Source organism: Schistocerca gregaria, chromosome 6, assembly GCF_023897955.1.
Source record: "Schistocerca gregaria isolate iqSchGreg1 chromosome 6, iqSchGreg1.2, whole genome shotgun sequence".
Taxonomy (NCBI): Eukaryota; Metazoa; Arthropoda; class Insecta; order Orthoptera; family Acrididae; genus Schistocerca; species Schistocerca gregaria.
This window is the reverse complement of record NC_064925.1, coordinates 94,502,845-94,527,443: the sequence shown is the minus strand read 5'-3', so window position 1 is coordinate 94,527,443 and position 24,599 is coordinate 94,502,845.

Below are 24,599 nucleotides of genomic sequence, written 5' to 3'. Positions count from 1 at the left end.
ATATAGAGGGTCTATACAAGGGCGATGTACTTGAGGACAATATTATGGAAATGGAAGAGGATGTAGATGAAGATGAATTGGGAGATACGATACTGCGTGAAGAATTTGACAGAGCACAGAAAGACCTGAGTCTAAACAAGGCCCCCGGAGTAGACAACATTCCATTGGAACTACTGACAGCCTTGGGAGAGCCAGTCCAGATAAAACTCTGCCATCTGGTGAGCAAGATGTATGAGACAGGCGAAATACCCTCAGACTTCAAAAAGAATATAATAATTCCAATCCCAAAGAAAGCAGGTGTTGACAGATGTGAAAATTACCGAATTATCAGTTTAATAAGTCACAGCTGCAAAATACTAACGCGAATTCTTTACAGAAGAATGGAAAAACTAGTAGAAGCCGACCTTGGGGAAGATCAGTTTGGATTCCGCAGAAATGTTGGAACACGTGAGGCAATACTGTCCCTACGACTTACCTTAGAAGCTAGATTAAGGAAGGGCAAACCTACGTTTCCAGCATTTGTAGACTTAGAGAAAGCTTTTGTCTATGACGATTGGAAACTCTCTTTCAAATTCTGAAGGTAGCAGGGGTAAAATACAGGGAGCGAAAGGCTATTTACAATTTGTACAGAAACCAGATGGCAGTTATAAGGGTCGAGGGACATGAAAGGGAAGCAGTGGTTGGGAAGGGAGTGAGACAGGGTTCTACTCTCTCCCCGATGTTATTCAATATGTGTATTGAGCAACCCGTGGTCTAGGGGTAGCGACTTTGATTTGTAACCAAAACGTCTTGTTCGATCCCCGCCACTGCCTAAATTTTGATAAATAATCAGCATTGGCGGCAGAAGACTTCCGGCATAAGAAGTCAGCCTCATTCTGCCAACGGCCTTGTCAAAGAGGGCGGAGGAGCTGATAGAGGTTCAGGGTACTCTCTTGTACTAGGGGTGGGAAATTGCCCCTAAAGGCGGAAGAATCAGCAATGATCAACGACATGAGGATGCAGAAGGCAATGGAAACCACTGCATTAAAGACACGTAATGTGTATCCACAGGACATGTGGCCTGTAGTTGAAGAAGTGTCATGATGATCTCTCCATTGACAAAAGATTCCGGAATAGTGCCCCTTCGGATCTCCGGGAGGGTACCGCCAAGGCGGAGGTTACCATGAGAAAAAGATTGAATAATCAACCAAAGTATGACGTTCTACGAGTCGGAACGTGGAATTTCATAAGCTTGTACGTGGTAGGGAAACCAGAAAATCTGAAAAGGGGAATGCAAAGGCTCAGTCTTGATATAGTAGGGGTCGGTGAAGTGAAGTGGAAGGAAGACAAGGATTTCTGGTCAGATGAGTATCGGGTTATATGAACAACAGCAGAAAATGGTATAACAGGTTTAGGATTCGTTATGAATAGGAAGGTAGGGCAGAGGGTCTGTTACTGTAAACAGTTCAGTGACCGGGTTGTTCAAATGAGAATCGACAGCAGACCAACACCGGCAACGATAGTTCAGGTATACATGCCGACGTCGCAAGCTGAAGATGAACAGATAGAGAAAGTGTATGAGGATATTGAAAGGATAATGCAGTATGTAAAGGGGGACGAAAATCTAATAGTCATGGGCCACTGGAATGCAATTGTAGGGGAAGGAGTAGAAGAAAAGGTTACAGTAGAATATGGGCTTGGGACAAGGAATGAAAGAGGAGAAAGACTAATTGAGTTCTGTAACAAGTTTCAGCTAGTAGTAGCGAATACCCTGTTCAAGAATCACAAGAGGAGGAGGTATACTTGGCAACGGCCGGGAGATACGGGAAGATTTCAATTAGATTGCATCACGGTCAGACAGAGATTCCGAAATCAGATACTGGATTCTAAGGCGTACCCAGGAGCAGATATAGACTTAGATCACAATATAGTAGTGATGAAAAGTAGGCTGAAGTTCAAGACATTAGTCAGGAAGAATCAATAAGGAAAGAAGTGGGATAAGGAAGTTCTAAGGAAGTTTGAAGTCCTCTAACGCTATAGATACAGCAATAAGGAATAGCGCAGTAGGCAGCACATTTGAAGAGGTATGTACACCTCAAAAAAGTGCCATCACAAAAGTCGGGAAGGAAAACATAGGTACAAGGAAGGTAGCTGCGAAGAAACCATGGGTAACAGAAGAAATACTTCAGTTGATTGATGAAAGGAGGAAGTACGAACATGTTCCGGGAAAATCAGGAATACAGAAATACAAATCGCTGAGGAATGAAATAAATAGGAAGTGCAGGGAAGCTAAAACGAAATGGCTGCAGGAAAAATGTGAAGACATCGAAAAAGATATGATTGTCGGAAGGACAGACTCAGCATACAGGAAAGCCAAAACAACCTTTGCTGACATTAAAAGCAACGGTGGTAACATTAAAAGTGCAACGGGAATTATGCTGTTAAATGCAGAGGAGAGAGCAGATAGGTGGAAAGAATACATTGAAAGCCTCTATGAGGGTGAAGATTTGTCTGATGTGATAGAAGAAGAAACAGGAGTCGATTTAGAAGAGATAGGGGATCCAGTATTAGAATAGGAAGTTAAAAGAGCTTTGGAGGACTTATGGTCAAATAAGGCAGAAGGGATAGATAACATTCCATCAGAATTTCTTAAATCATTAGGGGAAGTGGCAACAAAACGACTATTCACGTTGGTGTGTAGAATATATGAGTGTGGCGACATACCATCTGACTTTCGGAAAAGCATCATCCACACAATTCCGAAGAAGGCAAGAGCTGACAAGTGCGGGAATTATCGCACAATCACCTCATGCATCGAAACTGCTTACAAGAATAATATACAAAAGAATGGGAAAGAAAATTGAGAATGCGCTAGGTGACGATCAGTTTGGCTTTAGGAAAAGTAAAGGCACGAGAGAGGCAATTCTGACGTTACGGCTAAAGAAAAATCAAGATACGTTCATAGGATTTGTCTACCTGGAAAAAGCGTTCGACAATATAAAATGGTGCAACCTTTTCGAGATACTGAAAAATGTAGGGGTAAGCTATAGGGAGAGACGGGTCATATACAATTTATACAACAACCAAGAGGGAATCATAAGAGTGGACGATCAAGAACGAAGTGCTCGTATTATGAAGGGTGTAAGACTAGGCTGTAACCTTTCGCCCCTACTATTCAATCTGTACATCGAGGAAGCAATGATGGCAATAAAAGAAAGGTTCTGGAGTGGAATTAAAATACAAGGTGAAAGGATATCAATGATACGATTCGCTGATGACATTGCTATCCTGAGTGAAAGTGAAGAAGAATTAAATGATCTGCTGAACAGAATGAACAGTGTAATGAGTACACAATATGGTTTGTGAGTAAATCGGAGAAAGACGAAGGTAATGAGAAGTAGTAGAAATGAGAACAGCGAGAAACTTAACATCAGGATTGATGGTCACGAAGTCAATAAAGTTAAGGAATTCTGCTACCTAGGCAGTAAAATAACCAGTGACGGACAGAGCAAGGAGGTCATCAAAAGCAGACTCGCTATGGCAAGAAAGGCATTTCTGGTCAAGAGAAGTCTACTAATATTAAATACCGGCCTTAATTTGAGGAAGAAATTTCTGAGAATGTACGTCTGGAGTACAGCATTGTGTGGTAGTGAAACATGGACTGTTGGAAAACCGGAACAGAAGAGAATCGAAGGATTTGAGATGTGGTGCTATAGACGAATGTTGAAAATTAGGTGGACTGACAAGGTAAAGAATGAGGAGGTACTACGCAGAATCGGAGAGGAAAGGAATATGTGGAAAACACTGATAAGGAGAAGGGACTGGACGATAGGACATCTGCTAAGACATGAGGGAATGACTTCCATGGTACTAGAGGGAGCTGTAGAGGGCAAAAACTGTAGAGGAAGACAGAGATTTGAATACGTCAAGCAAATAATTGAGGACGTAGGTTGCAAGTGCTACTCTGAGATGAAGAGGTTAGCACAGGAAAGGAATTCGTGGCGGGCCGCATCAAACCAGTCAGTAGACTGAAGACAAGAAAAAAAAAATATTGAGCAAGCAGTGAAGAAAAGAAAAGAAAAATTCGGAGTAGGTGTTAAAATCCATGGAGAAGAATTAAAAATGTTGAGGATCGACGATGACATTTTAATTCTCTCAGAGACAGCAAATTACTTGGAAGAGCAGTTAAACGGAATGGATAGTGTCTTGAAATGAGGATATAAGATGAACATCAACAAAAGCAAAACGAGGATAATGGAATGTATTGGAATTAAGTCGGGTGATGCTGAGGGAATTAGATTAGGAAATGAGACACTTAAAGTAGTAAAGGAGTTTTGCTGTTTGGGGTGCCAAATAACTGATGATGGTCGAAGTAGAGAGGATATAAAATGTAGACTGGCAATGGCAAAGAAAGCGTTTCTGAAGAAGAGAAATTTGTTAACATCGAGTATAGATTTAAGTGCCAGGATGCCGCTTCTGAAAGTATTTGTATGGAGTGTAGCCATGTATGGAAGTGAAACATGGACGATAAATAGTTTGGACAGGAAGAGAATAGAGTCTTTCGAAATGTGGTGCTACAGAAGATTGCTGAAGATTAGATGGGTAAATCACATAACTAATGAGGAGGTATTGAATAGAATTGGGGAGAAGAGAAGCTTGTGGCACAACTTGACGAGAAGAAGGTACCAGTTGGTAGGACATGTTCTGAGGCATCAAGGGATCACAAATTTAGTACTGGAGGACAGCGTGGAGGGTAAAAATTGTAGAGGGAGACCAAGAGATGAATACACTAAGCACATTCAGATGGATGTAGGTTGCAGTAGGTACTGGGAGATGGAGGACCTTGCACAAGATAGAGCAGCATGGAGAGCTGCATCAAACCAGTCTCAGGACTGAAGACCACAACAACAACAACATCGATACCTGTTTGTATCCCTAACTCATGATAATATTGGCCAAACAGAAGTAATAATTGTTTTTTATATGATTAAAATTTTTATCAGATTTTGTTTTTGAACACTACATGATTGATATATTTTGCGAAATAAGGTTCATCATCCTACATTTATTCCGAGAGAAGGAGCATTACTGAAAAAAGGAGACATTTAATCGCTTAACACCAGGGTTTCATTTGATCCATTCTATCAGATACAATGGGCGATCGGCACATGTTCTAAATTTAAATTTTTAACCCCTACTGCTGGATTTGATGCAACACACAACAGCTACAAATACCACTTGCAAGATTTTCATATTCTCTCGCTCGCTACATGCATACTGTCAGTTCTACAGAAAAAATTAACAGGATCTTTTTGTAAGAAATTTAATGTAGTCAAATTTAATACTAGAGTGCGTTTTCGCTAAAGACTATAGTTTTCGAATTACACGTTTTTCTTGAGTAACTCGAATACCGTGGCCTCCAGTGAAAATGTACCCCAGTACAAAATTGAACTACATTAACTTTCCACCAAAAACGTCGTGTACATTTTTTCTGTAGGACTAAAATTTGCGCCTAGTGAGCGAGAGATTATGGAAATCATGCATGTGGTAGTTGAAGGCGTTGTGGGTTGCATAAAATCCAATCGTATGGCAACTGATTGATCTTATATATATGAGAAAAGAACACTAACACTAGGATCAGTGCGCAGCTTATTCCATTCAACTTAGTGGGATGTAAAGTCATGTGCGAAATATAAGAAGTTTCCAAGAAAGCAAGCAGGAAACGGCAAAAACTAAAGAATAACAGTCCCAACCTATTGGACAGCGATGGCAGTAATGAACCGCTGACCACATAAAAATGCAATTTAAAAAATTTAATTGTTCTTCAGTCTTCCATGGCGAGTGTAGTTTTGGATAGTTTAACTTTGGGTACTGGGCTACGTCAGTTTAAATTACTAAACCAACGAAACTGCCAGCATTTCGACAGACTTGATGCAGTCCTCATCAGGGCGGCTCATTGCTGCGTACTGGGATTGCCATGCTTTATAAACTGTCGTTTTCTGTTATATGATGACTATGTATGTCACATACTTGAGATGGGACGGGACAATTCGAAGAGGTTGTTACAGAGGGGTGGCTGTATAGTAAGTTATTGCCTGTGCTACCCTGGTGGCGGAATGGAAAAATACGGTGGCATATGATTGGCAGAACTTATCATATTACCAGATTGTTGCCTGTGCCACTCTAGTGAGTGGTAGCCAGCCTCTCGTTGGTGACTGGAAGTCAATAGCAAATCAGCATAATGTATCCAGATGGTAGTGTTTTCCTGCAACGAGACATAGCAGTTCTATCACGGCAGCTGTTTATACTGCTAAACCCAGATCAACTGGTGCTGGTGACTGGCGAACACACGCGGTCCGCTGGGCCGTAATCGCTGGAAGCCAGGCGTTACTAACTTGTAGCCGTGCTACCCGCTCATGTTCTTCTTTATTTTCCGTTGCTGCATGTACAGTTGCCGCGAAAGCACAGGCAATAGCGTACTATACAGCCACCCCTCAATAAAAAAAAAGCGTCTTCAGGCCATGAATGGCCTACCGGGACCATCCGACCGCCGTGTCATCCTCGGAGGAGGATGCGGATAGGAGGAGCGTGGGGTCAGCACACCACTCTCCCGGTCGTTATGATGGTTTTCTTGACCGAAGCCGCTACTATTCGGTCGAGTAGCTCCTCAAGTGGTATCACGAGGCTGAGTGCACCCCGAAAACTGGCAACAGCGCATCGCGGCCTGGATGGTCACCCATCCAAGTGCTGTCCACGCCCGACAGCGCTTAACTTCGGTGATCGCACAGGAACCGGTGTATCCACTGCAGCAAGGCCGTTGCCACCCCTCAATATAACAACCTCTTAAAATTTTCCATTGACATCTCAAATATGTGACGTCGGTAGCCACCAGACAACTGAAAATGAGTCTATAAACGAAGAGATATTCATCAGTATACGGCAGTGAAAAAGCACTGAAGATGACTGCTGCGAGTTGGTCGAAACGTCAGCAGTTTATTTGTTTTAGTAGTTTACAGCGATGAGGCCCAGCACCCAAAATTATACCGTCCAGTATTTAATAGTTGCAAATGTACATGGGAGTCGGCTGAATTCCTTACAAATTAGTGGCCTGTCTGTGATGGAAAATTTCAATAGTATTGCAAATTAAAGGAAGACATGTTATACTCGTAACCAAAAGCGGACAGGTCCTGACAAATTGGCAAGTACCAACTCGACATCACGTATCCCGTCCATGGCGCTGAAAATTATGGCACGCCAGACAGTAACTCACTCGCCGGCAGCAGTGTATCACGCTAGCAAAAAACTTCCACCGCTGCTGTCTAGCTGTGACGTACGTATTGCGTCCTGGCAGATAACTGTTTAGGTGGCCGTCGGCGAAATATCGCCCTCACACGTGTACACACGCGTGCGGCCAGCCGGCGTGTATACACGGCAGCGCACAAATGGCGCAGAGGGCGCCATTGTAGTGCGGGATAATGCGCCAGCGCCACCGGAAGAGACGCGCGGGCCGGCCGCGGCACCAGGAAGCGCAAACACTTGCTGCCCGGCCTCGATAGACAGCGCCGCGCCGTGGCGGCCAGATGAATTAGCCGCGGTCTGCACAAACAGTACCACATCCTTGTGACCGCCGTCTCGCGACTCTGAATTCGCCCTCAATCGGTCGCTGGCGCTGCAGGTAGCGAACAATGACGACCGCGCAAATGTCGCTGCCTACGCGAGGACACACGCAGGTTCCACATAATAGCAATCGGCAGGATGGGAGAGGAGGGGAAACTATTACTCCCAAACGCCGCACACTGTTATAGTGTACACCGTCATTTACTAAACAGAGCTCCACAGACAGTACGTTCCAAATTAGGCAAGTCATTGTGAAGCAAAGATACTTCGGCAGAGACATTGTCAACGCTTTCGATAAAGTAACTAGAAGAAACTTAGGGCGACAGTTAACAAAAGAGGAATATCTCAACACCTAGTAATGGTACAATAAACTACTACACCTTCCTAATATCGAGTAGGGCTCACACTAGCATGCAGAAGTGCCGCAACACGACGTGACATTGATTCGACTTACGTCGGAAGTAGTGCTGGAGGGAACTGGAACCATTAATCCTGCAGGGTTGTCCATCCGTAAGAGTACTTGAGAATGGAAATCTCTTCTAAACAGTACTTTGAGAGGCGTCCCAGGCATGCTCAACAATGTTCATGCCTGGGAAGTTTTGTGGCCTGCGTAAGTGTTTAAACTCAAAAGAGTGCTCCTGGAGCCACTCTGTAGCACTTCTGGAAGTGTCATGCTGAAATTATGTACGTCCGTCGGAATGCACAATGAACATGAATGCATGCAGGTGATCAGACAGGATGATTACGTACGTACCATCTGTCAGACTCGTATCTAGACGTATCAGGGTGCCACATCACTCCATTTTCAGACGCCCCACAACATTACAGAGCCTCCACCAGCTTGAACAATCCCCTGACATGCAGGGTCCATGGCTTCATGAGGTTGTTACCATAGCTGTACACATCCAACTACTGTATGCAATTTGAAACGAGAATCGTCTGACCAGGCCTCATGTCTCCAGTCAACAGTCCAACGTCGGTGTTGATCGGCCAAGGCGACGCGTAAAGCGTTGTGTCGCCCCGCCATAAAGGCTAAGGGAGTGGGCATACGGCTCCGAAAACCCTTATCGAAGATGTTTCGTTGAATGGTTCTCGCGCGGCAGTTGTTGATGGCGCAGCATTGAAATCTGTAGCAAATTGCGGAAGGTTTGCACTAGTGTCACGTTGAACGATTCTCTTCAGTTGTCGTTGGTCCCATTCTTACAGGATCTTTTTCAGGCAGACATTAACTAGACATTGATTGAACACATAAGTCAGGTATTACCCAAAAAGAAAAATCAGTACAAATTACAAAATCATATTCTTTTCCTTGAAGTCAGACAAACATTTAAACAGGTAAATAGCGATCATTGAACTTAATGCCTTTTAAGAAAGCAAGACTAAAAAATTTGAATGATGAGTTAAAATCATATTTAAGTACGTTCTGACCGAGCACATATTTTAAAACGAAATAATTCCTTTAAGGAACCAGCGATCAAAATTACATAATCCTCAACAACCACATTACATCCAAGTCATTTAAGTTTAAACAGTAACATATAACATCAGACAGCTGCAGTCCCATGTTTTAAGCAGGACGTTTCAGATGGACTGCACTGCAACAGTACAAGTCCCTCAGAGGATCTCCTCAAACAGGAAGTTATTGCCGCAATCGACAAAATATCAACATCATTCCATGTACAGACGTAAAACAAACAATTCTCTTCTCCGAAAGCAGCCACCGCAACTCTCGGGGACCACTGGGACATCCAGTGCAAAAATCGTTACTCCTTCACACAAATTACAGGACGCCCGTCTCCCGCTGCTTGCTACGGCGCCTTCCGTTCAGAGCCATCTTTTATATCTCCTTGCGATAGGTCCGGTCCTACACTCGATGCGTCGACAGCCGTCTTCCACCACGTCCCGGAGCACACCCCCACAGGACGTCGCGTCGTAACTCCTCGCGAAGGCCCGAGAGGGCGCTACTTACCGCCCTGACCGTGGCAGGAAAGATAAACCACCACAGTGGCACTATCGATATGAGCCGCCACGGCTCACTCTGTTTTTGGAATACGTGTGCCTATATCAGTTTATCTGTCGTTTCAGTGTAGTTTGAAGCCATGCACTAAGCATCAGACGTCACTATCGCAATAAATGGAAAATCTAAGACAAGAACATTAATTTTGTCTCTGCTCCTATTTGATATCTATATTTACGACGTGCTGAGGCTATGGATTACGAAATTAATTTTTGTGCTTATGACTTCAGTGAATGTAATTATTCTGTGTCATTACTGTTTGGCGATGGTCAAACTGCGATCTGTGACTGCGAAAGCACACTGCGAAGAGTTGCTCATATTTTATGCACAACACGTACGTTATCTACTGAGATCAGACACGGATACGCCACTATACATGTGGCTCTAGTACCGCACACACAAGGAATAAAAGGGCAGTACATTGGGAGCTCTACCATTTGTACTCAGTTGGTTCATGCGAAAAGGTTTTCGACATGATAATGGCTGCATGACAGACATTAACAGGCTATGAGTGCGCAACGGTAGATGGAGCTAGACACACGAGACAGTCCATTTCCGATATCGTTAGGGAATTCAATATTCAGGTACCCAAACTGTAAAATAGTTTGCCTTGAATACCAAATTTCGGTCATTATCTCCCATCACGAACATCGCAATGGCCAACGGTCTTCATTTCACTATCGAGAGCAGCGGCATTTGCGTGGAGTTTTCCGTTCTAACAGGCAAGCAACACTGCGTGAAGTAACCGGGAAAATGAATGAGACGTACGATGAACTTATGCGATAGGACAATGTGGCGAAATTTTGCGTCAATGGGCTAAAGGCGGCAGTTGACCGTTGCAAGTGTCTTTGTGAACAGCACGACACCGCCTGCAGTGCCTCTTCTAGGTTCGTGAATATATCGGTTCTACCCTAGATGACAGGAAAACCGTGGCCGGTTCAGATGAGTCCGGATTTCATTTGATAAGACGAGATAGAAGACTTCGAGTGTGGTCCTGACTCCGACCAACGTTGTCAACAAGACAGCGTGCGAGCTGCTGCTGGCTCCATAATGATATGGGTTGCGTTGTGTGGAATGTATTTAGTCATGTTGTCCAACTGAATCTATCATTGGCAGGAGATGGTTATTTTCAGCTGCTTGGAGACCAATTGCAGCCATTAATGGACATTCTTGACAGCTGGAGCGAATGATTTAGCTATCCAGATCGCTCGACATGAATTCCATCGAAAATTTACAGGGACTTAATCGAGAGGTGCTCTAGCAATAGTTTTGCAATTATGAATGGCTGTTGAGGCAGCATGGCTCAATATTCCTGCAGGGACTGCCGATTTGTTGAGTCCATACCACGTCAAATTGATCTACAACACCGCACAATAGCAGGTCCGTCACGATTTAGGAGATATACCATGAATTTTGCCACCTCAGTGCAGCAAGGGTAGCTAGGACCCACAAGTGCCAAGGATCAGAAGTCGCTGTCGTAAGAAATGGAAAATCCATGACCAGGAGAAATTTGAACGTAAGACGGGAATTAAGTCTGCCTCTGATTCTTTTTAACCTGTGTATTGACGAAATGCTGAGGCTATGGGCTAGCAAATTGTTTTGTTCTTGTGACTTCAGCGAAAGGAATTATTCTACATCATTTCTGTTTGGTGATGATCAAATTGTGAGTTCTGATAGCGAAAACACACTGCAAACGTCTACTTCTATTTTCTGCGCAACATCTAAGTCATATAATCTGTTAGCACCTTGAAAGAAAATAAAAGCTACCTGTTTCAGGGTGCGAGGAGTCAGTTCCCTGAAAAAATAGTAAATGATCTGCAACCAGAAGCAGTACTCTCGTTATACGCGTTCGGAAATATTATCCCACTCATCACAGAACCTCTCATAGAAGAGGAAGAAAAATTCAGTTACACTGAAGTGGCCTTGCTGGTTGACATTGGCGCTTTTTTAGGCCGATAATACTACGAATGCAGCACTTCTACAGACGTATTACATTCGAACAATTTTCATGTTTCAGTCATATTACAGTTTACGTTAATAAACTTAGTAATAATTAATACTAACAGTTTATCTCCTTTATTAATTAGTTGCGAGCAGTTACGTTTCGAACGTAAAGGGAATAAGAAATGACCCACTGGATAGCTTTTTTCTTCTTTTTTAAAAAATTACGTATCCAACTGTTGCAACAGTGAACTACAAATGAACAATGACATGACAATCGATAAATAAACCATAGCAGTCGGAAAACCAACATGCAAAAAAACCCTATGTTCCGACATGATATCTACAGAAATGGCGCCTGTTATGTCTAACGGCGATGTTTCTAAAGCTTGGATTGTGGACTCAGAGAAGAGATTCGATTGTGGTAATTTCGATATTTTTGTCAATTAGGTATATACACTAGCAGTCCTTCAGTTTTCTCTATTGTTAATGCATCCAAGACAACCCCAAAGGCCGGCCTCTGTGACCGAGCGGTCCTAGGCGCTTCAGCCTGGAACCGAGCGACCGCTACGGTCGCAGGTTCGAATCTTGCCTCGGGCATGGATGTGTGTGGTGTCCTTAGGTTAGTTAGGTTTAAGTAGTTCTACGGGACTGATGACCTCAGCTGTTAAGTCCTATAGTGTTCAGAGTCATATGAACCAACCCCAAAGACAACGTTGTGCGCTAGCCTAACTTTAATGGTGGACCTTCCTCACTTACCAATTGTCAAAATCATCTTGCAAGGGACGGAGTTATGTACATACATCTCACGCCTTTTAAGTGTTTTTGAACATTCTTTTCTTAGTCACGTTTACGTATCTCAGCAGTTATACCGGGAACTACGAATATATCGTCGTCCTTCACAGATTACAGTCAGAGTGAACTTTACGAAGGACTACAGCTTGAGTCTCAAAACTGGTGGCATTCAGAAACAAAGAGATCGGGACAAGACTGAAATTAAAGACACTACAGTTGACAGAGTTTGTGCTAGCAAACCGCTGTGGTGTGATCATGTTAAGAGAATGGAGGCCGAAAGATGGTCCAAATAGGTACTATAACACTGTCGAAATGGATGTGAACAAGGGAAACATAGATCAAGGAGTGAGAGGTACTTTGCAAGACAGAGACTCCAAGAAAGACAACAGTGGCAACTAGATGTGGACAGTGGCACAAGATCATATATATTATCCCGCACGTCAACATCCCTTTTTTTCAGTATATACTAATCCTACGAGGCTAAATGAGGCCCAAGTGGAAATAAACCGGCCTCTAACATCCAATACAGATTTAGCGCTGCCACTTACTATTTGTGGAAAATTTCTACTCAGAACAGACCTATTTTAAGTATCATAGGCAAGAGGGCATCATGGATGCCCACCTTCATACCTATATTTCACGAAGTCAACTTATTAATTACGTATAAGAGATTCCCTTCAACGATTACCATTTTATTTGTTTTAAAATACATTACTGGCCATTAAAATTGCTACACCACGAAGATGACGTGCTACAGACGCGAAATTTAACCGACAGGAAGAAGATGCTCTGATATGCAAATGATTAGCTTTTCAGAGCATTCACACAAGGTTGGCGCCGGTGGCGACAACTAAAACGTGCTGACATGAGGAAAGTTTCCAACCGGTTTCTCATACACATACAGCAGCTAACCGGCGTTGCCTGGTGAAACGTTGTTGTGATACCTCGTGTAAGGAGGAGTAGTGCGTACCATCACGTTTCCGGCTTCGATAAAGGTCGGATCGTAGCCTATAGCGCTTGCGGTTTATCGTATGGCGACGTTGGTGCTCGAGTTGGTCGAGATCCAATGACTGTTAGCACAATATGGAATCGCTGGGTTCAGGACGGTAATACGGAACGCCGTGCTGGATAACAACGACCTCGTATCACTAGCAGTTGAGATGACAGGCATCTTATCCGCATGGCTGTGACGGATGGTGCAGCCACGTCTCGATCCCTGAGTCAACAGTGGGGACGTTTGCAAGACAACAACCATCTACACGAACAGTTCGACGACGTTTGCAGCAGCATGGACTATCAGTTCGGAAACCATGGCTGCGGTTACCCTTGACGCTGCATCACACACTAGAGCGCATGTGATGGTGTACTCAACGACGAACCTGGGTGCAGGAATGGCAAAACGTCATTTTTTCCGATGAATCCAGATTCTGTTTACAGCATCATGATGGTCGCATCCGTATATGGCGACATCGCGGTGAACGCAGATTGGAAACGTGTATTCGTCATCGCCATACTGGCGTATCACCCGTCGTGATGGTATGGAGTGCCACTGATTACACGTCTCGGTCACCTCTTGTTCGCAATGACGGCACTTTGAACAGTGGACGTTACATTTCAAATGTTTTACTACCCGTGTCTCTACCCTTCATTCGATCCCTGCGAAATCCTACATTTCAGCAGGATAATCCACAACCGCATATTGCTGGTCCTGTGCTGGCCTCTCTGGATACAGAAAATCTTCGACTGCTGCCTTCGTCAGCACATTCTCCGGATCTCTCACCAATTGAAAATATCTGGTCAATAGTGGCCTAGCAACTGGCTCGTCACAATACGCCAGTCACTAATCTTGATGAACTGTGGTATTGTGTGGGAAGCTGCATGGTTAGCTGTACCTGTACACGCTGACTGAATGCCCAGGTGTATTAAGGCCGTTATTACGGCCAAAGGTGGTTGTTCTGGGTACTGATTTTTCAGAATGTATGCACCCAAACTGAGTGAAAATGTAATCACATGTCAGTTCTAGTATAATATATTTGTCCAATGAATACCTGTTTATCATCTGCATTTCTTCTTGGTGTAGCAATTTTAATTTCGAGAAGTGTACTTATTAACCTGATAATCTGCAGCGATTTCATAAATAATAACCGTGGTCCATTATCTCCACTCCTCCTACAAGCTGCCTTCTCTAAACGAATATACTTTACGGAAAGACAAATACATTTGTCATTGTCGCATTGAATTGATTCACCTGTTGCTGATACTGCCTAAAGTGCTTCCTGTAATTGAATTTTATTCTAAATTATGTACTTATGGATGTGTACACAAGGAGGTATCATAAATTCATAATTGTTATCTCATCAGTTCATTTTGAGGAATGTGTCCTCGTCATTCCCATAATTATCCTTGTTCTAACGAGTACGCTTGTAGCAAATACTGCAATTTTTGAAGACTATAAACATGCAGAAATTTCGCAAGTTTGGCATGGTCCCTTCCAAGAGACAGAAAAATTACGAAAGCACCTCACAAATGTATCATTTTATAGATCTTACCTCAAATTCTTCCGGCCTATGTGTACGTTTTTATCTGTGTGTTCAATGTTCAAATGTACAGTCAACAAATCCCTCTCTTGGAAAGTAATTTGTAACAACTGCACCACACTTATCCGCATTAGGTAACACCATTTTCGTTTCTTATTCAGTTGGTTAGTTCTATTCTGACAGCGCATCTGTGTGAATATATCTGTCATCACTTACCCTTTAACGTAGTGCCGCTGTAGTGATATACTACGTTCAAAATGGCTCTGAGCACCATCGGACTTAACATCTATGGTCATCAGTCCCCTAGAACGTAAAATTACTTAAACGTAACTAACCTAAGGACATCACACAACACCCAGCCATCACGAGGAAGAGAAAATCCCTGACCCCGCCGGGAAGATATAATACGATGACAGTTGTTGTTACAGCCAAAACCGCTAACAGAGTGCAACAGTGGTTCCGTAAAACTGTTTGAGAAATTAACCCCATCACCATCGGACACTCTGTAGTGTTTCACAGGGTTTCTTTTCCTGTGGTATGGTTCACGGCTATTGCAGCTGAGGTGGTAGCTTACTAGCACAGAACGAAGAAGTTAATCTCTAGTGTTCGGTTTCGTGAAGCGACATCCCACCACCTGAAGCGAATCAAAAAATACATTTAGCTACCTTTCCATTGGTGCTGGATGATCTGCGTTATTACGATATCTTTCACTACAGATGTCAGCCTTCAACAGCATTTTGCTGGGCTACTGTAGTTCTTCATTTTTTACTGACTGGAATGACGGAAAGGAACGTGGGGATGCGAAATGAATAATTTGGCGTGATTGGATTCAGCTTGATCCGATTGTGCGCGATTTAATTGCAGCAGTTGTTATTTTTTAATTGGCTAAACTGACACGTTTACTACAGGGAGGAGTTCGGCACATCCAACTGCTTTGGACCCACGCATTTCAGAGGCGCAACTGTGTCTGTCACATTCGAGCAGCTCTACATTAACAACACGCGAAATATTTATATGTGGCACTAGCATACAAGGGCGCAATATCGAGAGAGGGATTAATATTCAAATTGGTGAAGTGGTGGTACAGTGTGCATCGGATGAGAGAGGAATATTTCTGTAGATTTCCTAAACAAACTGACTTTCTTGTTATTATCCCACTGGAAACTACACACGAAGATGCAATTAAAATATTTATTTTGGGCTATATACATACACATACATACTGTTAATGTCTAAGATGGAGGTTCTTTCATACACTGATACACTGAAGATCGTAGACCACGTGGGTGCAATATCAAGTAGCCTTACAAATATTATTTTACCGCTCAATAATACTTTTCTTAATCAACTCTGCAGAAAAAGATATCGTGTAGACACTTACTTGCCGTTTCTTTTGCTAACGATTCCGAATATTCTGGAAACAAAAGCATAATGTGAAGTAGTACCACAGAGCATACATAATAGTGAAGAGACCAGCACTAATGATATTTCAATCACGTCACAAAACATCTCGCCGCTAATACTTGTCTTACCTCGCTTGTAATGTTTCTTCACATTGCCTCACAAGCTCCAATTACGGCAAGATATTTACACTTTCTATGAGTGTAAAAAAATTGCTTAACACTATGTGGAAATCGAATTATTTGTTAGATGCCATACTCATGTATCATCTTGTAAGTGTTAAATGTGTTGGATCTCTCTCTGCCACGACGCAATAAGCTCATCTTAAAATTAATCAGTACTTTAGCTTTCAGAAAAATACAACTATGTAAAAATTGTTTTCTGTTGTTACATCAGTTCATAATATCCAGTGAATTTTATATGTACTACCATATAAAAGAGGTTATTATTGAAATGTTCCTTTAGATAATTTCGACAAATTCGCGTGGAATAAAGATTCAAAGTTACACCTGAAATTTCACCTTTAGAAAGAGAAACGTGTCACCATTATGATGACCACATTCGGTAGCATGGAAATCCAACACTTTTGGTGATTATCAGAAAATGACGAATATGTGCTGCTCAGAGGTAAAGCTTCCTCGGATATTAACTCAATTTGAAATACACAAACTTTTGGGAGCTAAGTGTTTTCGTTGTCACTGCAATGAATCTTAAATACGGCGTGGAAATTGACGTAGAGTGGATGGCTATTAATGTGGGTGACCACGTCCGATTTAATTTGCAGAGTTCATAAATTGTTCAGTGAACAACAGAGGTATCCTTCCCATTAACTATATTTAATAAATTCATTATTTATTCATCGATATCTCTACCATAAATAAATTATTAATCCCTTATGGTGTTGTCTATGAGAATTCTCACACTTTATACTGCGCATAAATTGTCTGTATTACCAATTATAATATGTGCACTATGGATGTTCGTATCAGTGGTATTTACATCTGGGGTGACCAGCACTCGTACGAGTTACAGAATTGTGTTACACCTAAGTTTGTTAGTATAAAAAATCACATTTTTGAGACTACAGTGGTTTATATTTCGCAGTTAACAGAGTACAAAAACGTGTGTTTTAAACGTCAAAATTGTTGGCTGACATTGCATTTATCACGCCAAATATCTATAAAACGTTTTCCTACTTCTGGTGGCGTGAGAACATTATAAAACCTCCAGGTTTCGGCGATTTCCACCATCGTCTTCGTTAGGAACAACTAATTCTCAAAATTCCTGCTGTGGTGACATTGTACAGCCAAAAGACGGCTTCTGATTGGTCGGTAGTCACGCCATGCTGTCAGCGATGGTGTCAAAGTCTGCGTTGGTGGCGCCACCGTTTCCATCGTGGCGTAATCATTGCAACGAATATCTCTGCATTTTTTCTGCATTGAGAGCTCGCTTCCATGCACCGGTAAGATTATATCCGCCGTCAGCGTTGAAAGTTTTCTCACTCAATCTTATTTCTACAGCCTTTTTATGTATAGAGTCCCGGTATATGGGAGCCTGTCACAAAACTTTTCTTTCGTCAAAAAGTATTTTGTGATTGTTTGTGAGGCTGTGCTCAGAAACTGCAGACTCTTCCAGTTCTCATTTCTAATATGCCGTTGATGTTTTGCACAGCAGTCAGGAACGGTGATAATTGCTTCCGCACTTACATGGGAATACTGAGATCGAGACTGTTGTCGTTAACACACAGTAGCATTTTCTCCGTCAGAAACTAGATCTGATACTTTTTCTTCTCAGTCCTCTGCCTACTGAGCTAAATGTAGCGTCGCAGGAAGGAAGAAATGCAATCTGTGACTCATCGGAGCACATACTTCAGATGATTAATTTCGGAATACAAGTGGTCCTCGTCAGAAACGACTTTTGCTCTGTGTGCCAGTGTATTCAAAGCCATCCTCTTGTGGACTAGATAGTGAAACCTCTTGGCGCTGAGATACAAATCAGTGTGCGTCAGATTGCGGTAAACCGAGTGGCCGAGACTTACATCCGCCTTTCGTTGCACCAGTATGTCTGAAAACGGTGAACCGGATGTTGGGGTGGCTGCTGTTCATGTGCGTACACCTTGTGGCCAGACAGTAAACGTATCGTCAACATAGCGATAAATTGATGATGGACGAAGGGGAGCCGAATTTACTGCACATTCCTCAACATGACCCATAAAAAACTGGCTACTGCTGGAGACGACGGAGAAAACACAGCAGCTGCGTGCGTCATTTCATAAAATTTGCCGACGTATGTGGTCGTCGTAACATCCCGGAAAAACGTTTTCGTCTCAGGAGGGAAATGATTTGCCAACAGTTTCAATGCCTCCTCCACAGGAGCTTTCGTAAATAGTGGGACTATATCCAGGCTGACTACAACATCGTTTGAGCCAACTGTAATTAGTTTCCTTTTATCAATGAAAATCTGAGAGGTTTTGATGTGTTCTTAACAGCGGTCAGCTCTCTGAGTCATCAACTTGTTTAAATATTTGGCCAGCCTGTAGTTAGGGAGCCTTTGGCTATAATAATTGGGCTCAATGAAGTGTTTTCCTTGTGGACATTAGGTAGTGCGTGCAGCCAGGATGGTCTACGAGATCTTGCTCGAAGATTTTTGATAACATCCACTGACAGACCAGAATTCTTCAGGAGCTTCACTGTATGACAGAGTTGTACCCCGTTTTAGGCGTTTCCACGTGCTGTCTTCCAATAATGATGCAATTTTGCTGTGATATTCAGCGGCATTGTGAAAAACTGTGGCATTTCCCTTGTCAGCAGGAAGTACCGCAAGATATTCCTCTTTCCGCAATGCACGGAGCCCTTCTCTCCCTGCTCTGCTGACGTTAGATGTAGGCGGCTCGGTTGAGGCTAAAATGGGATTGGTGGTACGTCTTGCGTCGTCGGCGCCGTCCTGTCGGAGATGCCGAACCGCCTAATCCGCTCCGCTGATGAACTTCACGACAGGTAAAACGCGTGGCGTTGGAGTGAAATTCAATCCTTCATTAAGAGCCGTAATGGCTACGTCGTTCATGTTCTTGTCCAGTTCGTTAATAACAGTGTGTGCCGTTCCATGAGCGACTTGGAATCACACAACGATCGGTGGTAAATTATTTTTCTGATGACACATAGTTATAATGATACGTGTACCTTTACAAAGCTAAATTACAAAGCCAATTTTTGGAACTCCACATATACATAGCGGGTGCTTTACAATTAATCTTTATCTATTCCACACGTTATAACACGGAAACTAATTACTCTTCGAGTACAGATGTTCAAATGTGTGTGAATTTATAAGGGACGAAACTGCTATGGTAATCGGTCCCTAGACTTACACGCTACTTCAACTAACTTACGCTAAAGACAGCACACTCACCCATGTCCGAGGGAGGACTCGAACCTCCAGCGGAAGGGGCCGCGCTGTTAGTAGCATAGCGCCCCTAACCACGCGGCCACTCAGCGCGGCGTACTTGGTACCATTAATGTGCAGAGAGCATGGGGTGCATAATTTCCACGTGTCACGGCGCCACCGTCCAGTTCTGATTATGGCCACCAGGTGCCGTGATCAGTCCTCATGATTCATAGTCTCACACACCTGATCAGTCGCAGTGCCATTGTTGACCGGTCAACATGAGCTTGGACAAAAGGAGCAGGGCATTATTGGTGAAGCTCTGTTATCAAAACATTTATTCTGCAGCTGAATTTCGGGAATATCGCCGGCTGAAAGGATTACAAAGGGTCCTCTTTCTCCGCCTGCTGTGTTGACTTCGCTCTCCACTTTCTCGTAGGGATTGAAGTCGACGAGGGCTGGCCCGGGACCGTCTTATGGACAGACGAAGCTCGTTTTTCTCTGACGGGTGATGTGACTCACAGAACTACTGAGTGTGGGGATCTTCACCTCCAGTCACTGGGCGTGAAATTCCTCTGTATAGTGAACGTGTCACCGGATGGTGTGGCGTCACTGCTACGTTCATCATTCTTTTTTGAACAGGTTGGCGCTCAAGAACCAAAGACGCGCAATATGACTCTCCAGCGTTACTGTGAATGCTTCGCCAGCATGTCATACCCGCCCTCCAGGAGAGAGACGCATTGAACTCAACAGTTTTCATGCAAGATGGTGCCCCACCCCACATCACTCGTGATGTTCAGCAGCACTTCCGAAACACATTTGGAAATGATCGAATTAACAGTCGATCGTTTCCAAATGCTTGACCGCCACGATCACCCGATCTCACTCCCTGTGATTCCTGGTTGTGGGGCTACCTGAAGCAAAGGGTTTACCAAGGGAACCTTCACACATGTGCTGATCTGAAGTGCAGCATATCAAGAGAGGTAGCCAACATACCTATGGACTTGCTTTGGTCTGCTGTGCAGAGTGCAGTCCTGCGCTTTCAGACTCTTCTGGACACCGATGGCCGCCATATTGAGCCCCATTTGTAGCAGTAATGGTACCGGTATGTTGGGGAATAATGTACTATAGCATTGCATTAAAAGTGTTTCGACTGAACTGATTCTGCATTATTTCTCTTGCATGACATTAATGATACTATGTTTGTTACTCGTACCGTAAAAAGTTTCCGTGTTAAATAGAAAAAATGTAATTATAAACACCCAGTAGACTCCTAAAGCCAACGGCCTTGCCGCAGTGGTAATATCGGTTCCCGTCAGATCACTGAAGATAAGCGCTGTCGGGCTGGGCTAGCACTTGGATGGATGACCATCCGGACTGCCAAGCGCTGATAGCAAGCAGGATGCACTCAGCACTTGTGAGGCAAACTGAGGAGCTGCTTGATTGAAACGTAGCGGCTCCGGTCTCGTAAACTGACAACAGCCGGGAGAGCGGCGTGCTGACCACATACCGCTCCATATCCGCATCCAGTGACGCCTGTGCGCTGAGGATGACACGACGGCCGGTCGGTACCGCTGGGCCTTCCAAGATAAAATCCGCAAACCACCTTACAGTGCACCGTAATGGGTCATTGATATCGATAGTGTAGATTTCCTGTGCCATCCAGCTCACGTAGTGGGATAGGGAATAATTAAACTTTATATTACGCCATTTTGGATGTGCCGTAATCTGTCTTATTTTAATGCCATGATCCATACAAGAATTACACACTGATGGCAGCATAGTAACTGCACGGACTCTATATTCAACCAACGGAGTATGTCACCTTAGTTCAAGGGACCCCATACAACATCCCGGAATATCTGTGCTAGGGGAAAGTCGGGTAGTTTCGGACAGAAGATTGTGTGCCCAGAGCTACTTCTAAACTTCTAGCACGACAGGCAGCGCTTATCATGCCACTTCAGTGTTGACCGTGGAGAAACAAGAACACTCTCCCGATTCTGAATAATGTAAACAACATTTCATTTTAGAGGGTTAATAATTTATCTCTTCCTAGAGAGTTTTCCGGTACACTACCTTAACTTTAGAGATGTGTGTTTTGTTCGTACTAAGTACGTTATACGCTGGTGTGCAAAACTTAACGACGAATGTAACTGTAGCACGTTGTGCCATTACCAACCAACGGAGCAGGATAAATCTTGGACCATACATAGGAATAAGTGCTGTCGTATGAAAGGTAAGTGAGAGAAATGCGCAATTGACATTTTCATTAGATGGCAATTATTACACGGAAGTCACAGAGATTTGTGTTGGTCGATGCACATTAAAAAGCGTGACATGGTTCTTAATAGGGAGTGTGATCACCACACGTGACAATCCATGCTCTGAAACGTGCACCCACGCTGGTTACAAAGTTGGTAGGAGTTCTTGAGGTAGGGCGTTCCATTCCTCCACCAGTGTACTGGACAACTGGTGGACGCTTGTTGGTACTTGTGGACGCACTGCAGTTCGGCTCCACGGAGCATACAGTACTTGGCAGATGGAGTCTGAGTCGCGGGAAAGGTGCAGGCCAACCCATACGTTCCAAGAGCTCTTACACATGGGCTGTTCGACGTGGAAGCGCTTTTTCATCCATAAAAGTGTACCCCTGAAGGACTCAAATGGCGAAGGAGTGTAATGTCGCGAAACATTGACAGATGCGTTCAAAGATTTGGAGATCAATGATCCCAAGCACCTGAACCACCAACACGATCAACGACAATATAGCATTACCTGTTCCTAACTGTGACTATATGAGTGTATGTCCAGCATTGTCGAACACCGTCGTTTTCGTGGTACAGGTGTTACGGTGTGTGGATGCTAATGGGCGTGGTTAATTCCAAATCAAAACGCAATACACTCACCCGTCAACGTTATTCCGACACTGAACTCCTTCCAGATCTGCGTCTTTTCAATTGTACATTCGGATGAAATTGTCCGACCGCGTCGAACTGTGTGACTTACACCTCGTCGATCAAGTGTAGAGTGAGTTGGGGAGATGCATGGCATGTCGTCCGTAAGCACCAACGAGCATACACTGATTGTAAACCACGTTGGTGTAGGAATGGATCGTCCTAGCATGAGAACTCCTTACCGGAGTGGTATCCACTGCCGGTGGTCTAGTGGATAGCGTTGCTGCCTCTGGACCTTGGGGTACCGGGTTCGATTCACGGCCGGGTTGGGGATTTTCTCAGCTGTGGGACTGGATGTTAGTGTTGTCCTCCTCATTTCACCGTCGCCATTCGTGTCAGTGGCCACCTTAGACTTTGTAAAAATTGGGACTTTGTACGGCCGCTGATCACCGCACAGTTGAGAGCCCTACAAACCACACATCATCATCAAGCATCACCAATGTGGTGAGCAGCATGGAAGCACGTTCCACAGCACGCACTGCCGTCCATCGTGATCACATACCCTACTAAAACCACGAATCACCGACACTTCAGTGTAATTGTCTTTCAATAAAAGTGTTATTTCTATTGCCTATTGCTTTCAGTTATCATCCTGCACTATAATGCAGGAGTTCGAACTATGTATAGTCCTAGTTTCATCGAGCTACGTTCCTTGGCAATAAGATTTTTATCGTACCTTCGCAGTATATTTTTATCTGTATTGTAACCTGTGATTGCACCCATCCTGACAAATTATAATGATAAACCATCACAGGTGTATACTATATTTGTATGGGAGAAAGCATTCCGTGAACTTGAAGAAAATTAATACTCATAATTTTTTTATTTGACTACCAGTTTCGTTAGGCGTGCGAAGAGTTCGCTTCTCCAGAAGAGTTTTAGAAATACAGATATCAAAAAACATTTGGTATAACCCCTGTTCCCAGTACTCCTAAAGATAGACGTTGACTATAGATATTGTATCACAGACAGTGCCTTCGACTGGTCAGACATGTCACAAAACCCGCCCAAAGATGTAAACCACCATGCATGAGCAGCGCCTATTAGACCGAGAGCGTCCGACAGCCGATCAGTTCCAGTCATTCCACCAGGAAGGAGGTATACGGCTCATGTTGTCTGTAGTTCAACCATGCCTAGACGATCAATACCGCTGTTACACAGCGTCAGCATTATAACTTTGTGCCAGGAAGGGCGTTCAACAAGGGAAGTGTTCAGGCGTCTTGGAGTGAACCAAAGCGATGTTGTTCGGACGTGGTGGATATACAGAGGGACAGGAACTGTTGATGACCTGCCTCGCTCAAGCCGCTCAACTGTTACTACTGCAGTGGATGACCACTACCTACGGATTATGGTCCGGAGGAACCCTGACAGCAATGCCACGATGTTGAATAATGCTTTTCGTGCGGTCACAGGATGTCGTGTTGCGGCTCAAATTGTGCGCAATTGGCGGCATGATGCGCAACGTTACTCCCGACGTCCATGGCGAGGTCCATCTTTGCAACCACGACACTATGCAGCGTGTTACAGATGGGCCCAACAACATGCCGAATGGACCACTCATGATTGCCATCACGTTTTCTTCACCAGTGTGTCGTATATACCTTTAACCAGACAATCGTCGGAGACGTGTTTGGAGGCAACCCGCTGGGGCTGAACACCTTAGACATACTGGCCAGCGAGTGGAACAGGGTGCAGGTTCCTTGCCCTTTTTTTTTTTTGGTATTACGTGGAGCAGACGTACGCAACTGGTGTCATGGAAGGCACCGTAACGGCTGTACGATACGTGAATGCCGTCCTCAGGCCGATACTGCAACCATATCGGTAACATATTGGCGAGACGACAATTCGCGCCCCCATCATGCACATCTTGCGAATGACTTCCCTCAGGATAACGACATCGCTCGACTAGGGTGGCCAGGGTGTTCTCCAGGGTGTTCTCCTGGGATGGACTCAAAAGGGCTGTTTATGGACGACGTGACC